Below are 17,196 nucleotides of genomic sequence, written 5' to 3' on the forward strand. Positions count from 1 at the left end.
GCTCCTGAAGCACTTCCTGGGGCTTTGTGTTCACTCTCAAATCTAGCCTGGAAACCACATTGCTGTTCAAGCAGACATATGGTTAGGGATAAAACGGACCAGTCAAAGTGAGAAGCAAGAAAAACAGCCTTGCAGTGTAACCACTTAGACAAAGTCAAATATAGATTTAACAACTAATTATAGGAGAAAGCTGCAAAGTGCGTTATAAAATCAAGTGTTTGCACAGAAACATTTTTGCTAGAAAGCAAAGTGGTAGCTCATTTGCATGTTCAGTATTGTTAGCATACAAAGGAGCTGAACTGCTAAAATTAAGATAGTGAGTTGTTTGAAAACCTCATTTTAAAATAGAATAAATCACACCACAGACAGATGTTGAAGAGTGTGCCTGATGTGGAGAGAGCTTGCCTCTGGTGCCAGGCATGGGGCTCGGGGTGGAGCCATCGTTCTACAAGGCCAACCGGAGTCTTCTCTGGGACTCAGTGGCCAGGCACGTGGGAAGCTCATGGCAAACTCACTGTGTTGCTTCCTGAGAAAGTTGTGCGGTCTGGAGTTCACAGCCCAACCCAGTCAAGGGCAGAGTACCAGACTGAGTTCTGCCAGCTAAGTGCCATATTCCACCTGCAGCAGGAAAAGGACACTAGTGGTGTCTGAGCCAAGGAATTTCAGGAGGCACATACTCCAGGAGCCTGAGCCCGCACTTGCCCTAAAAGGAGGAACCCACCCTGATCTTGCGCAATATCTCGTTTCCAATAGACAGGGTCAGCTTTAACTCACACCCAACTTGTGACTGAAAGTGTGATCGTTGTACTCTGCTCTGCAGAGGGAGGGGTGGAGGGGGGAGGATGGTCCAAACTTTCCCAGCGTCCAACTAGGCACCAAGCAGGCTGACTCTGGGGGAGATTTCAGGAGACAATGCGGCTCCTCACGCAGTCAGTCTCCACCGGATTTTGCTCCCTTCCACACCTCTCTTATTTATAGAATATCCAGAGTCAAAGTAGCACCTCTTTTTTCATCTTTGCTCTGAAACCTATCATTTTTCTTTTACATCTCCCAAAGAACACAGGGTGCCCTAGTTAGTGAATCTCTGCGACTCAACGTCCTGGTCTATTTGAGCTGAACACATGTCTTGACTCGTCCTTCCCCCCCCCCCCCCAATCTACCTTTAACCAAGACTCTCAGGTCTTGTTCGCTGCAACCTTGTTTATTTATTTCCAGCATGACTCTTTCTATGTATGTTCCTCCTCTACTTTCTATCTGACAAGGTAATGACAGTCACTCATCCCATTGTGCTTTCTTTCCCCCATTCATACTCCCAATAACCACACATGGCCACGCAGCCTTGTTGGTATGTCCTTATGCCTGAAAATGACTGCTTTGTAGTCAGCAGGCACTCCATTTTCATGGTGGGTGTAATGCTGGACCTTGAGTATAGCTGCAGACAATACTAAACTTACCATGCATGGGCTTCAGTCTAAAAGACAAAGCTACGCCCTAAATCCAAGCAGAGCTTAGTCTTCCCGGACAGTGCCTTTCTCTCCATTAAAAGTTCAATGGCCAGCTGAGTTAAAAAGCAACAGGGAAAAAGTCTTAGCCAGTTCTCTAACCTCCGATGGGCAGGTCCTGGGAAAACTCAGCAGGGACCCGAGAAAAACAAGACAATGTGTTTCCTGCAAAAATAGCCAACCCTGTAGTAATGGCCCCCAGGCAAAATGACCTAGGTGAAGTTCAAGACACGTAATTCAAAAGAGCATGTATGAATATGTTTAAGGCACTCAAAAAGACCTGAATGTATCCCACGAGAACATGAACAGCTGGACAAAATAGGCAAGTCAAACCAGAATATGAAAATAAGATTCAATAGAGAGAAATACTGAAGAAACCCTAACTAAAATGGTGACAGAAATGAAGAAAACAATAATAGAGGCAAAGAAAAAGTTCAGTGGAAAGTTTCACCACCAGAATGGATCACGTGGAAGACAGAACAGAATATCAGGGCTTGGAGACCAGGGAGGACAATCGAATCGTCCAGTCGTGGCCAATAATAAACTTCAAATTTCATATCGACAGACTGTGAAAGATCTTTGAAACACCATGGACAAGATTTATGAATTACGAGTATAGAAAAGACGGAGTGCCTCACCAAAAGAATAAAGACATGTATTTTTCAAAAGCATAGAAGAAAAATTTTCAAGTCTAGAGAAAGAGATGCCCATCTTGATAGAAGGAGGCTCATAGAATGCCAAATGGACAGGACTAGAAAACAAACTCTTAATGTTACATCAGAGCTAAACCTCTAAATACACAGGACAAGGATGGGTGTTGAAAGTTGAATGGGAGAAGGACAAAGTCACCTATAAAGGCAGGCCCATTGGGATACCAGATGACTTTTCAAGGGAAACTTTAAACATAAGCTACAAATTCAATTGCAACCCAAATAAAGATGCCAACTCAGTTCTCTATGGGAATAGAAAAAATGTTTAACATTCATATGGAACCATCTTTGGATACTCCAAGAACAAATCATGAACAATAAGCACTCTGTTGAAGGAATCCCCATGTCTGATTTTAAGTTATATTGAAGAGTAGTAGCAATAAGAACAGCTCGGTACTTGCACAAAAATAGACAAACCGATCAATGGACTAGAATAAGGTATCTAAATATAAGTCCATTCAACTATAGGCACTTGTTATTTTGGCAGAAAAGCTAAATATACACATTAGAGAAAAATGGTGCATCCACTATGGAAGTCTGTGTATGTTCCTCAAAAAACTGTAGCAGAAACTGCCATTTTGCCTAGCCACACCACTCATGGTCATAGATCCAATGGGCTTCATACCCAACAACAGAGACACCTGCACTTTTGTGGCTGTTGTGGCTTTATTTACAATGGCCAGGAAACAGGCTCAGCCTAAATGTCCATCAACTGATTATAACATAATGAAAGTGAAGCACATGTACACAAAAGAAATTTTATTCAGCGGTAAAGAAAAATGAAATGAACCTAGGCCCAATGGGAACACTCAAAAGAGTATTTGTCAACAGCTTGATAAGGTAAGTTCAGTATCTGGGACTCATATGGTGAAAGGAAAGAACTAACACCTGGTAGTTGTCCTTTGACTTCCCCATATCAACAATGGTTGATGTGTACACACACACACACACACACACACACACACACACACACACACACACACACACAAATACATAAATAATGAAATAATGAAATGTAAGAAAAAATGTAAAAGAAATTATAAATTTTGCAAAAAATGGATAATCTAGAAATATATCAGATGGGGTAACCTAGACCCAGGAATAAGAATGACCCGTGCTCTTTTGTATATGTTGATCTTGATTTACCATTTTAAAAATCAGAGAGTATGCTACTTCGTTGAGTGCTAGTAAATACCAGAAAGATAGAGGTGGGTTCTCAGAGGGAAGGAGTAGGGATATGAAAGGGGAGGAGAGGATACTGAGGGTAGAAAGGTCTAAGCTGGGAGAGGCATGGAACAAAAAGAAGGTGAAGGGAGGTGATCAAGACTAAGGATCTGTGGAAAGGCTCTATACAATCCCTCTACTTTATAAGTTTATTGAATCTATGTATAATTTAAAAATGGCTTGCATAGAGATGCTCTCCATGGATGATAATGGTCCATGTATATGCATATGTATATGTATATAAATATATGTGTACACACACACACACATATATATGAGAGAGAGACAGATAGATAGACAGACAGACAGACACAGAGAGAGACAGACAGACAGACAGACAGATACACAGAGAGAGACACACACACACACACATACACACAGAGAGAGACAGAGACAGAGAGAAAGAGAGAGAGACAGCGAGAAAGAGAGAGAGAGACAGAGAGAACGAGAGATATTCATCATGTAAATTGTTTCTCTAGACAACCTAACTAATAAGCAAACTAACTAAACCAAGTGTGGGATATCATCTTACCAGTTGTTGGCCAGGGAAGTACCAGAGGCCCCTGAAACAATACAGGTTATGGTCATTGCACTTTTGTTTCTTTTTTTAAAGGTTCATTTAAAAAATATTTGTATGTATGTGTTTGCCTGAATGTATGTATGCACACCACGTATGTATAGTACCTAAGGAGGCTAGAAGAGAGCATAGAAGCTCCTAGAACTAGAGTTGCAGGCAGTTTTGAACCCCCACATGGGTCCTGGGACTTCAACCACTGTCCTCTAAAACACCAGCTCGTGTTCTTAACTACCGAGCCATCTTCCCAGCCTGTGTCATAGCTCTTGGTTGCCCACCAATGCTTGAGTGTAAGACTGGATTGCTGAGGGCACAATAAACTTTGGTCTCAGGACACAGAAAAATCAGGCTGTACCTAAGCTGGAAATCTCCTCCCTACAGATTCACGTTCACAGTGCCAGAATGGGCTATGCAGGCTTCTGAGGGAAAAACATTACCAACGGGTTTATCCGCTTACAAATTCTGGAACCTACTACAATGACCTGCAAAGCAAGATGTGCCCTCTGATGCGGCAGTGACAAAACAATTGTAAGAGTAAACAATAGCTCTCTGGCTGGAATTGAGAAATGCTTCATGAGTGGGAACTCATGTCCAGTTATGGAAACCTTTCCAACAGCTTCTTCCTGGGAGGCCATCAACCCTAAGGAGTAACCCGCTAGTATTGGCTTGCCAAGTCTTTGTGTTGCCAACCACCTTCGATTCTTATGTTTACATTTATAGACTGGTACCTCACCCAGCCTGGTCATAGAAGTTTCCTATTACAGCAGGCCCCGCAAGAGCAGAAATCCATGCTTAGTCAGAGTGCCAGGAACTGATGATGGTAGAGTGATTAGCTGCAAAAGAGAAAGCCACATCACTCCCTTTCATGGCTCAGAAAACACCAGGGAAGAGGGTTTAGTAATTAAGAGCCAGGGATTAGGGAGATGAGTGTCAAAGATGAACTCTATGGAGCTGTTCGTATCATCAAAAGCCATATACTGTGCCTATCATTGGTTGACCCTGGATAGGAATGTGGATCATGAAGTCACACCCTCCCTGAGGTCACTCTTCTCCCTGAGACCACCCACACCCCACCCTGGTGATGAACATTTATTGACAGATAGCGTTCACCCTTGCTCCATAAATGATGCCCCCATCCACAGCTTGGCAGGAAATTCTCATTACACTTACAGGGGCACACAAGGAAAAAAAAGATTTTATAGTAAGGAAACGAATTGTGGAGAAGGTTCCAGTGAGACAGGGAGGAGGATCGAAGAAGAGAATGGGGGGAGGGGAGTTATTAAAATTCATTATATAAATATATGAAAAGGTCAAACAATAAAAAACTAAAGTAGCACACAGCTCCATTCTGTGCTTTGAAGACACCTGTTTTAGTCTCCTAGTTTTGCCTCAACCAATTATCATTGTCTTAACCATTAAAACAATGCACATTTGTTCTCTAGGATCTCTGCAGGTCAGAATTCAGTCACACCACTGTGCCATCAACTGGTTTGATGACAAGGGCAAAGTCATCAATGAAGGACAACTTGTTTCCATGTATTTTCAGTCTCCATGGATTCCCATGTCCCTTGGCTTGTGGCCACTTCCCTCATTTGCAAGTGTCACAGCATTTTCTCTCTCCCACAGGACTTTGACTCTCCCTTTATCTCTCTTATAAGGACCCTTGTGATTACAGCAGGCTCACTTTGGAGAATCACCCTACCCCAACCCCAAGACCTTTAACCAAGCCCCACCTGGAGCTGCTACTGCCCCAGGTTCCGAGCTTTGGTATATAGAAAAGGGATAAGGGTGTGACGGGTCATATTGGGGGTCAACCTGAGAGGCTCCTGGATGACAAAAGAAACAAGCTATAGGCACACCTGGGAGGTGTTATCTAAGTAAGGGGAGGAGCCCTGCACTAAATGTGGGTGGCACCATCCCATGGGCTGGAAACTAGCTGAGCACAGGCATTCATTCCTCTCTGTGTCCTGGCTGCCTCAAGGTCCTGCGGCCAACCTCTCCACCACGGTGATCTGCACCCGGAAACTAAACAAAAATAAGTCCATCCTTCCTTTCTCCTTCCTTCCTTCCCTCCTTCCTTCCTACCTACCTACCTTAAGTTGATTTTGCCATGCATTTTATCACAGCATTCATTCATTCATTCATTCATTCATTTATTCATTCATGTGTTCATTCTGTGGCCTATCATAGCATCACTTATAATTCTTGCCTACCTGTAGCCTTCCACAGGCTCAAAACTCCACCGGAACAGCACTATTACCTAGATATATGCTTTGATGCTATTCCTGGAAACGTACAGTATTGGAGCCAGAAGTCTCGTGTCCCTGGAAATGTCTCAGTCCTAGGCAAAACAGGATGGCTTTGGCAGGCTTGATCTTGTTAAAGCGCTCAGAACAGACTGTGTGCTCAGCACCAAATGGGACACTGACATCAAGCACACTTCTCCCCCACAGCAAGTCTGGGGGAACACTATGAATGAGGAGGTAGGAGGAAAAGTACCAGTCTGAGGATGAGGAAGAGTCCTGTGAAATGCTGCACGTGACATGGCTATCAGACTCAACGATCTCACAACAGCATGGCTCCTTGTAAGCACAAGATCAAGCCTGCCAACATTTTACCTAGATGAGATCGAAAGGCCCCACCCCTTACTGAGGAGCTACACGCAGTTGATAGCTGTTGGGGGAAGGAGAGCTACTCTTGTGACAGGACGTGGCCACTGGTAGGGTTTCCATGCTGCAGTAGACATCTTGTCTCCTCGTGTATTGCACATATGGCCAGCGGTAACTGGACGTTGTGGGAAGTGCACATGTTGAGAGTATATGAGAGAGTTGGAAGGGTAAACAGGGGGTAGCTATGATCTTATTTTGATGAATTGTATCCACATGTAATCCTCAAGAATAAAGAAAAATTAAAAAGAAAAGAAATACACTTGCAAGATGGACTCCTTGGTCCCGTATAAACAAAGGTATCTTGAAAGTGACATCTCGTCCACTGAAAGACCAGTCACATGGCTCCTGTCCCATTAAGAGAAGAGGAGGGTATAATCTGTGGGTGTGAATACAAAGAGTGACATCATTGGAGACCATCTTTGAAGCCTGTTACTACCAGGAGGTATAGGCTGGAATCAGTTTTCCTAATCCCCAAGAGGCTGTGGCTCCTGGGGGAGCATACTGTGAGTGCACAGAGGCCTGAGAGCATCCTGGAGTGTGGGTGTGTGTTGGAGGTGGAAGTGTAGTCAGCCACAGTGCAGAGCACAGAGCCTGGTGAAAACAAAGACATTCCATGCTGTAGCGGGAGCCTCTGTTCAAACATAGGTCACCTGTAACCATTTCACTTCCGTTCCCTACCAATTCTGCCTCACTGGGAAGCTAAAAAAAAATGGGTGCTGCAGTGACAAAGAGAAATCATCAGATTACAACAGGCAGTAGCTGATGACTACCTGTGCTTTAGGATCAATACATTAATCTTGGATGCACAGTTTCTATTTGTTCTTTCTATTCCGTCTTCATTAGCAATCCTCCAGTTCCTTGAAAACAAAGATCTTACCCAGTTGTCTTGAACAAGAGTGACAAACTGATCCAAACCGAGAAAGCTGCTCTCCCCTGGGAGCTGAGAGTCCCTTCTGTATTTGCGTTGGCTAATCTAATACCCACACAGTATCTTGGCTTTTTCCTCTTGTCTAGCAAAGCGTATATTTATGATCTGGCCCTTTAATAAAAAGCTGGCCAAGGCTTGCTTTAGAGTTTCCAAAACTTATATGCCTAGCACAAGGAAGGGAGCTAAGACAGGTAAGAGAAAGAAAAGGAAGGAAGAGGACTGAAAGCTTCTACCTGCACTAAGTCCACACATACCAAAATGGCTACTTGGAGTCTCTTTCTCAAGAACATATTGCTTCTCGAATCATAAAATGTCCCCAATGAGAAAAATAAATGGAAAATTTCCCTAAATTAATCCATAGAAATATTTTTTATAAATTAGCCAAACAGGAAAACAGAAACACTGCTACCTTAAAATACTCCTCACTATCAGGAATCAATGGTGGAGGTTATTAAAGGGAGTCAGATGCCCAATGAAAACCTCTATCCCAAGGCAGGAGGGAAGGTTGGAGGGATATAACTCTAAGAAGAGACCCCATGGGCCAAGAACTCCAAAGAAGGAAACGTACAAAGAGATGGTTCAATTTATAATTTCTTTTTTCCCTCTAAAAGAAAGCAATATATACATCAGAATGGCTTTGAGTGTTTCTGTTTCTCGAGACAGGGTTTCTATAGCCCAGGCTGGCCCTTGAATTTGTATGTAGCCCAGGATGGGTTTGAACTCCAGATCATCCTGTCTGTACCTTCCAAGTACTAGGATTACAGGTGTGCCAGGCACGCCCACCTCTCAGGATCTTCAAGAAGAAAGAATAGCATTTGAAAGGTTTGTTACAACAGCACTCAGATGCCTTGCCATTAAATATAGATCAGAGGTCTGGGGAGGTGGCTTAGCAGTTAAGATGTTTACTGTGCAAGCAAGAAGACCAGAGTTATGATGCTTAGCATCCACATAAGTGCATAGCAGCTTATCTGTACCTCCAGCCTCAGAAGATAAAGATGGAAGATCTGCAGAATAATAGATCCATAGAGGGTTTAGTATTGGGTACTCTGTACAATAATGTTATGGTAGACATGGAGCATTGCACCCCTGCCAAGTCTATAGAGCTTTTCAGCACTAATAGTGAACATTAATGTAACAAATTTTTCAAAAATCTAATGTAGGTCAAGGAACACATGACAGAATGGAAGCCATGAGGAGAGTCTGCAATACACATGTAAGAATCAACATTGCTGAGGGGACCACGGAGGACATCAGCACAAGTAAACGACTTTCCTGTGGGTGCTGTGCTCGATGTGCTAAAGTTGTTCCTGGTGGTACCGTAGGTCAATTCTCATCAGGCCATGTATGTCTCTTGCCATGCTAGAGGGCATCAGTTCTCAAACTGTGGGTCATGACCTCCTTGGGTGTCTCATATCAGATATCCTGTTTATCAGATATTTGCATTATGATTCATAACAGTAGCAAAATTCCAGTTATGAAGTAGCAATGAAAATAATTTTATGGTTGGGGGTCACCACAACATGAGGAACTGTATTACAGGGTCGCAGCATTAGGATGGTTGAGAACCACTGCTCCAGGGACACACAATTGAACATGAGCATGAGGGACTGGATCAATGGATCAGAGGAGACACACCACTAAGGGCTCATGTTTAATCTTAAGATAGAGATGACTACCTACAGAAAAGTGTATAGGTACGTACACAGGTACACACACACACACACACACACACACACACACACACACACACACACACACACACACATCCTTTTCTTTGCTCTGCTACCTGAGAGAATCCAGACCCACTAACATCCCAGAAACAACAATTATACCCAGATTTTGGGCTCCAGTAACTTTCTTCAAGAAAAATTAATAGTGGGTGTTTTTTTTTAAACAGTGTCTTATCGTAGGGTGAAAGAAAGAAATACACAAGTTGGATGGTAAAGGGGGGTTCCCTTTTCGAAGGACTAGGGAAGGGGAAAAGGGAGAGAAGGAGTGCAGACAACACTGGGAGGAGTGGAGGGATGGGGCTACAATCAGGATATAAAGTGAGTACACAAATATAAAAAAAAATTCTCATAACAAAAAAGAAAAGAAAGAGAGACAGAGACAGAGAGACAGAGAGACAGAGAAAAAAGGAAGGAAGAAAAAGAGAAAGAAAGTGAAAGAAAGAAAGAAAGAAAGAAAGAAAGAAAGAAAGAAAAAGACAGACAGACACAAGTTGATCTAGGAAGTGCCTTCTAGTGTTAGAGGTAAGGAGCTGCCTACAAACAGTAAGAACACATTGACAGGAGTGATAGGCAGGAGCAGGAGTCAGCTGACACATCTGGTTGCCAGAGCAGAAGCAATCTGAGCAATGAGTGTTTATAATTATATGCTTATTCAATAATCATAGAATCAATTAATATATATGGAGAAGCTGGAAATGACCCATGCAGAAGAATTCCCAGATCCTTTCATGGAAAACCCACCCTCAAGGAGGTGAACCTCTCCCCACTTCTTAAGTGTGAACTTCAACACTGTGACTTCCTTCCCTGGAGGACAGAATAGCAGGGGCAGCTTTACAGAGGAAAGCCCTGACGCTGCCTGAGTCATGTGTGCAAGGTCAGTGTGAACGTAGTAGACCATGCTGGCTTATGCATCGTATACAACGTGATTGAAACAGCATTTTCCTGTTGAATCATTCTTTCTCGAAACTTTAAGCACAGTCTGTCAAGAACAAAGTAGATCCACGCCAATAGAGACAGGGCAGACACAACATCGGGCCAGTACCTCTTAAAAATTGTCATGGTATTAAGACAAGAAGAGTCAGAGAAACTCTGAGGACCAAGAGAAATCTAAGGACATTGTGCTGAGTAGTTCTTTTTGTGGACTTCACACAAACTAGAGTCATCTGGGAAGAGGGAACCTCACCAGAGGATCTGCCTTCATCAAACTGACTTGTGGGAAAGTCTGCGGGGGCATTTTCTTGATTAATGATTGATGTGGGATGGTCCAGCCCACTGAGGACCACCCTGGAAACATGGCCACGGGTTTTATAAGAAAACAGACTAAGCAAGCTGGGAAAATTAAGCCAGGAAGGCAGTGTTCGTCCGTGGCTTCTGCCTTGGTTCCTGCCTCTAGGTTCCTGTTTCTACTTAGCTTCCTTAGTGATGGAGTGTGACCTGGGAATTGTTGATGAAGTAATCCCTTGCCTCCCCAAGTTGCTTTTGGTCATGGCTTTATCCCAGCAACAAAAATAATCTAGCAAGGACAAGGACTGGTTGGTTAGCAGTCTCCTTGCTGCAACAGAAAAGCCTGGCATAAACAGCTTATGGGAAGTAAAGCCTCTTTTTGGCTCACAGCTCAGTTCCTAGTTCTTACTCTTAGTCCTGGGTTTCTGGTGTGGCGGAGCATCATGGGAGCAGAAGCACATAGTAGACACTGCCCACTTCTTAGTAGACAGGAAGTGGAGAGAGAGCAAGGGAAGAGAATCTGAATATTACTTCTCAGTGACCTACTTCCTGTAGCCCGTGCCCTACCTACTAAAGACTCTACCACTTCCCAGGTGGGAGTTAACCTTTCAATACTAGTAAGAGACATCTCATATTCAAACTATAGTTTGGGACATAGTAACTAGCTATAGTATGGTATCTTATATTGGATCTGGAATATCATATAACAGGTAAGTGAATCTGATTTTAATAATGATGATATTAGTTCATTAATTATAAGGACATTATAACAAATTCTATACAGACATTAGGGATTTTTTTGTAGTAGTATGTGTGTGAGTGGGTGCACATGAGTGTACATGTTTGTGTAGTAGTGGAGGAATTCTGCCTTATCTAGTCAAATTTATATAAATCTAAAACTGTTCTAATAATAAAGTCTAGAAGTTGGGAAGATGATTTAGCTGTCTTCTTGCACAGGACTGAGGTTGGTTGCTAGAATCCACATAGGGCTTATTTGTAATCCTAACTCCTAGGAATAGAGTGCCTTGGTGTCCTTGGGTACTGAACTCACGTGCACACACAGGGAGACACACTAAATAATAAAAACTAAGTAAAACTTACAGAGATGAGGCTCTGTCCCCCAGGTGTCCAAACTCAAAGGTCAGGCTCCTTCTGGGAGACAAGCTGCCTTGCCTTTTGCCATCGTCGGTGGCAATCGTAAAACACTGCCGTCTTGGCAAAGGCCTGCTTTGAAACGAACTGGAGAACCTGTCACATAAACCAGTCAGTAGTTTTTCTTATGACTTGGGCCAATTCTGTGTGTCCTTCCTGTGCCTCTGTGTGGTTAACACAGCTCACGTGCAGAAGGAGGGGACGCCAGGGGGAGGGCGGCGAGATGGGCTTACCTCCTACAGAGTTTATGGAAGCCCAGGAACCCAACCATATACAATGTAATCCTCATGTTTATGTCTGGGACTATATTAAATGCCATCTGCCTAACCATTTGCCATGTTATAAATTAAGGCGACATCAACAATGCTATAACACCAAGGAGCTCTGCTGTCTTCCAGTTTGATATTAAATGGGTTTTGTTGCCAAACTCTCCTTACGAACATGAAAAGAACAGTTGTGAGCCTTCTGGAGGAACAGATGGTCTCCGAGGTTTCCTGACTCGGGCTTTCTGAAAGTTCCAGGCCTCACAGCTCTCTAGGCAATCAGCTCTGTACGTCGCTGTTGGAAAGACCAAAGGTCCGGTGGGAGAGGCTGGCTGTGGCACTGCTGGTTTCCCTGTGTGAAGTTGTGTGTGCTACGTAACACCTTGGGATCTCATGAGACAAATGAGAGTCACTGCTGCAAGATTCAAATGAAGAAAAGACGGCCTTTCCCCTTCCTTGATTCATGGAAAGAACATATTTCCTGTGACCTGGTGTACACATTAGTGCAAGGCCACATACATGACTTAAAGTATTCGTTAAGCAAAGCAAATCCTTCCAACAGACTGTACATACTTTGATACTTTCCACTCCAACACATCTAGTCTACTGTCTTTTTAATTTTACAAACAAGCCTGTAAATTAACTTTAGTCCTATTAAAGACTTCCAACTTCCAGCCTTAAAAAAAAAAAAACACTGAAGTGGGTCGTTTAAATGAAGAGGATATGATTGGCATCCGGACTATGCAGTAAATGCTAGCTGACATGATTGTTTTAGATGTTATCAACCATGGCAAAGGGACATGAAAAGTTAGAGAACTGAACACCACCAGAATTTCTCCTCACTCTCAGGATCCAATGGGATTCCAGCTCTGAGAAGCACTCACTAACAAAGGCTGCAGCATTTCTGCCTCTGCAGTGCCCAGGCCAACACACCCAACCTTGCCTTCAGGAACCCAAAGGCTCTTCTCCCACAATCCCTTTCGATCTCTGGCAAAGTCTCAGTCTTTCCTCCTCCTCTAGCTCTGTGTCTCCAGCTGGATGGTACCCAGAGCAGGAACCTGCTCATTAGCAAAAGGTCAGGAATTTGAAAGAGAGAAAGGAGGAGGATTTATGAGAGGGGGAAGGGTTGGAGGGAGGAAAGGGAAAGGAGAAATGGTGTAATTATACCATAATCTCAAAATTAAAAGAGATAAACAACAACAAACAAACAAGCGCCACGTTGGCTTGCTCCCTTTCCTGGGATCACTTCCTTTTCCCTTCCGGCACTTGCTGGAATCACCTCCAAAAGCCACTCTTGCTTGTTCACGCTCTAGTCTGCAGTTGGCTTATGGGACAGGCAAGGCCAGGACTCTCATTTGCTCTGTCTGTCCTTCTGGAACCAGCCTTAAAGACATCATGGCTTTTCTCCCACTTCCTCTTGCTGTGGGAAACCTCCTACCCTCCACGGGCCCGTCCGCCCCAGGCTTCAGGTCATGTGGACACCTATGCACTCATTTATTTTATTTTTTCCTTCTTCTTCTTTTTTTATCCCAACCAGATAAACAAAACAAAGTGTTGTGGCTCTAAACATGGAAGACATTTATTTGTCTGTCTTTCTTACAACATATCTAATATCCTGAAGGTCTAGCAGGCCACCCCTGGACCACTCACAGGAGCACCCACAAAACTACATTTTCTTCAGACAGAACACATCTTTTATTGGGCTCGTGTCTGTGATAATGACGCAGGTGAATTTTATCATTCCTTTCACTCTACGCGTAATGAACAAATTCACTGCGTATTACTTTGGACTTGATCTCTGGCAAAACACTACTGGAACAAACAATTTGATTTGTCAACACCTTTCCAAGGGCTCCTCAATCAATGTCACAAATCCAAATTTAAACAGCAAAGTACATTTGACTGCGAGACCTTGGACTGATTATAGCTCCGAGTTCAGAGAATTGCTCCAGACAGGGCAGCAATCAGATTATTAACTCTACTTGAAAATACTCTCTGCTGTCTGGGATTAGCATGCATATTTTGATATGGATCGATAAGCAATCTCCTCTCTATAAGAAATGCCTGCAACATTCATTTGGCTGATCAAAGGTAGATATCAGGCGCCTGTGACAGCCAGCTATTGTTTCCCTGCTTTCTTTACAGAAGAGCTTCTATTAAAAAAAAAAAAAAGTCCCTGGCTCTTTTTTCAGCTAATAGTGAAAGGCGCGCGAGAGCAACAGAATCTATCTCCTCCAAGACACCGAAACACAATTAGTGCAAGGGGACTTGTGTCTTTTCTGAGCGAACTTAGCCATTTCCCCTGCGCTTGCTGACAAGAAATAGCAAGTTTCTCCCTTCCTCTCTGCCTATTTCCCTCCATTCTGACTTATTTTCCTTGAGAGCAAAGGGCTCGGGTTTGGGAGTGTCAGGAACATACCACCTACCCATGGCCATCTGGTGTTTCCCTAGTGAGGTCAAAGTTCATAGGTTAAGACCTTAATCTTGTTCCAAACTAGTTAGCTCAGGTTCGGATCCTGGGTGGTGGCATGGGATTGACTGATGGCTTTGGAGGCTATTTATTTAACCTCTTAACCTCTCTCTCTCTCTACCTGATTCTGTTATAAAATGTCCATTTTCTTTTTTGAAACGCATTATTTATTCATACGTTCCATCTTTTAAAATCAGTTTCAAGTTCTTTCCCCCTCACCTAAACTTTACCTAAACAATTCAATATGAAGACCAAATTTTACTGAATTTCCTTTCTTCTGTCCCAAGGTCTCAATAAACACAAATCAAGGCGTTTTTGCCACTTTACAGATTAATGGCACCGCCTGCACACTTGATTCAGTTTCTGTTTAGAAGAGAGAAATCTTCCTGCAGCAATACATGTGCACACTTCCTGACAAAAATATATATCACGAGGTAAGTGGATGAACACACACACACGTGCACCTGAAACACAGTCACTCACAGATTTCCACCCATACACGATGCACCACAGTCCTTGAGCCCCAGGTAAAGGAAAGCCTTGCAAATTCTGCTTAACTATGTCTGTTGGAATTAAAAAACCTTTCCTTTGCACTGTGTTCTAAGTCAAGGAAACAGCTATTTAAAAAATGAGACTTGGGGCTGTCTCCCACACAGTCTCGAGTCAGAATGCCCTAATCTGTCCTTACACTTCCAGGAGTGAGCATGTCTTGGGATGTGAGGTCCATGGAAGCCACAGGAGGCAAGTTTGGATGCGCATGCATGACCATGTTCCTGTCGAGAACTTGTCTGCTCAGTTCCCACTGCACAGGTGGTAGTGTGATCTGTAGGGTTATTTGATTTGTTTCAAAACCTTAGTGCTCTGAATTGACTGTGTGTGTGGGGGGGCGCAGGGGGGATACAGACCCAATTAGGGGAAATTCACATCAAGGTCTTGTTTAAGATAATTGTGCTTGGCATATAGAGGGACTATCTGGGTGCTGGCCATCAAATTCTGTTCTAAAAAGGTAGACGATTAATGCACTCATTTCTAATTTATAACACCTCAAGCTTTGAGAAAAGCATGGCCTTGAAATCTTTAAGCACCTTCTGTCTGGATGAAGTTAGGCCACGCTCCTGCCTTAGTCACTCAAATGTCATGTGAGACCTGTGGCACATGGTATTTACTTCAGCAAGCCACTTCCTAGCCGCATGGGGGGCTGTGTGCTTGCTCCCATTTCATGGGTGAGGAATCTGGGCTTCAAGGCGTTAATTTAATCTCCCAGTGATTTTCATTCATACCTGACTACAAAGCTAGGGAGAAAAAAGATCGACTTGAACTGCCATGGCATGCATTAGGGTGGAAGAACAGAACGCCCAAGGCCAGGCAGAAACAGTGGACTGTCAAACGATACTTGTTTTCTTTGTTGTTGTTGTTGTTGTCATCGTCGTTTTTCTATTTTGTTTTGTTTTTTAGGAAAACAATGAAATTTATCCTCTCTAGTAATGCGGATGAATCGTGCTCACAGTTCTCAAATTTGAACATACTTACTGGAAGGAAAGAACAGTGTATTTATGGATGGATCCTAATTATGTTGGGGCAGAGCATGTAGTTCCTGTAATTAAATTTGATGGAAATATATGTAAACATGATCCACCCTCAGGCATGCTTCCATCTCTGACTGGAATTGCTTTCCAGCTCAATACTAGGTAGGTCAATTTTTAAAAAATCTCTCCATGTCTTTTTCTAGTAAATGAAGATAATGAAAGGGTCCACTTTATGGGATGGCTGTGCAGTTTAAGTAGGAACATATAATGTATATACATCCATCTGGATATTCAGTATGTACTCAGTACATACTACACATTATAATGATAATAACACTCACATGTCTCCTTGATTTCTTCATCCATACTTACAGCTGGGAATTAGAAGGCAGAGATGTTCTTTATGTTACTATGGTCTTCCAATGATTACTTACAACAGCAGTAGTTCCTTTCTCCTTTGTTAAGAAGACTCGGACCTTTAGCTGGAGTTCTTTATTTCCAGTGTTTTTAAATTTTCAAAGCAATTTCACACTATCACCATCATTATCATCATCATTGTCTCTTATAAAACTTCCTCACAAGAAAAGAATACAGAATGGTTTAAGAAGTGCATGTTTAAGCAGCACCTACCATGCGCCATGGGCTAAGCCGGGTACTGTCTGAGGCCTCAGACACTTTGCTGTCCACGTGATCTGCTTGAATTAAAGGCACGTGGAAGTGAAACAAATCGCCCACCAATCATTGGAACCTTGAGCCCTCTGGAGTGAGGTTTGGTTCGTGAAGATCTCGGGCTATGTCTTTTGATCCACAGAGTGAGAAAGAATGAAAGAAGAGCTCGAGGAGGAAAGAAAGGAGAGTCAAAGCAGAAAGGGCGGGAGAGAAGAGGGGGGCGAAGGTGATAAGGACGTTGGCTGATTCTGACATCAAGCTGGAGGTCTAGATGGAATTATAAAGAAGAAAACAATCTGAGTACACAATCAGTCTACGTTGATTGGCAGAAGGGAGTAGTCAGTTGCTTGTCAATGGAACAAAAATGGAGGAGGAAGCCAATTAGCTTGTTCTGTGTCATCCGAGCCCCTTGCCTTGTGTAGCTCAGACTCGTTTGCATTATGCTCCACCCTTGCTGGTATTTTTGGTGTTAAACTTCAGTGTTCCACGTCCCTGGAGCCACCAGGTCTAGCTTCCTCAAGCACCACAAGTTTACAAGCGAAGGTGTTTTTTCAT

The sequence above is a fragment of the Acomys russatus genome, chromosome 26, assembly GCF_903995435.1.
Source record: "Acomys russatus chromosome 26, mAcoRus1.1, whole genome shotgun sequence".
Taxonomy (NCBI): Eukaryota; Metazoa; Chordata; class Mammalia; order Rodentia; family Muridae; genus Acomys; species Acomys russatus.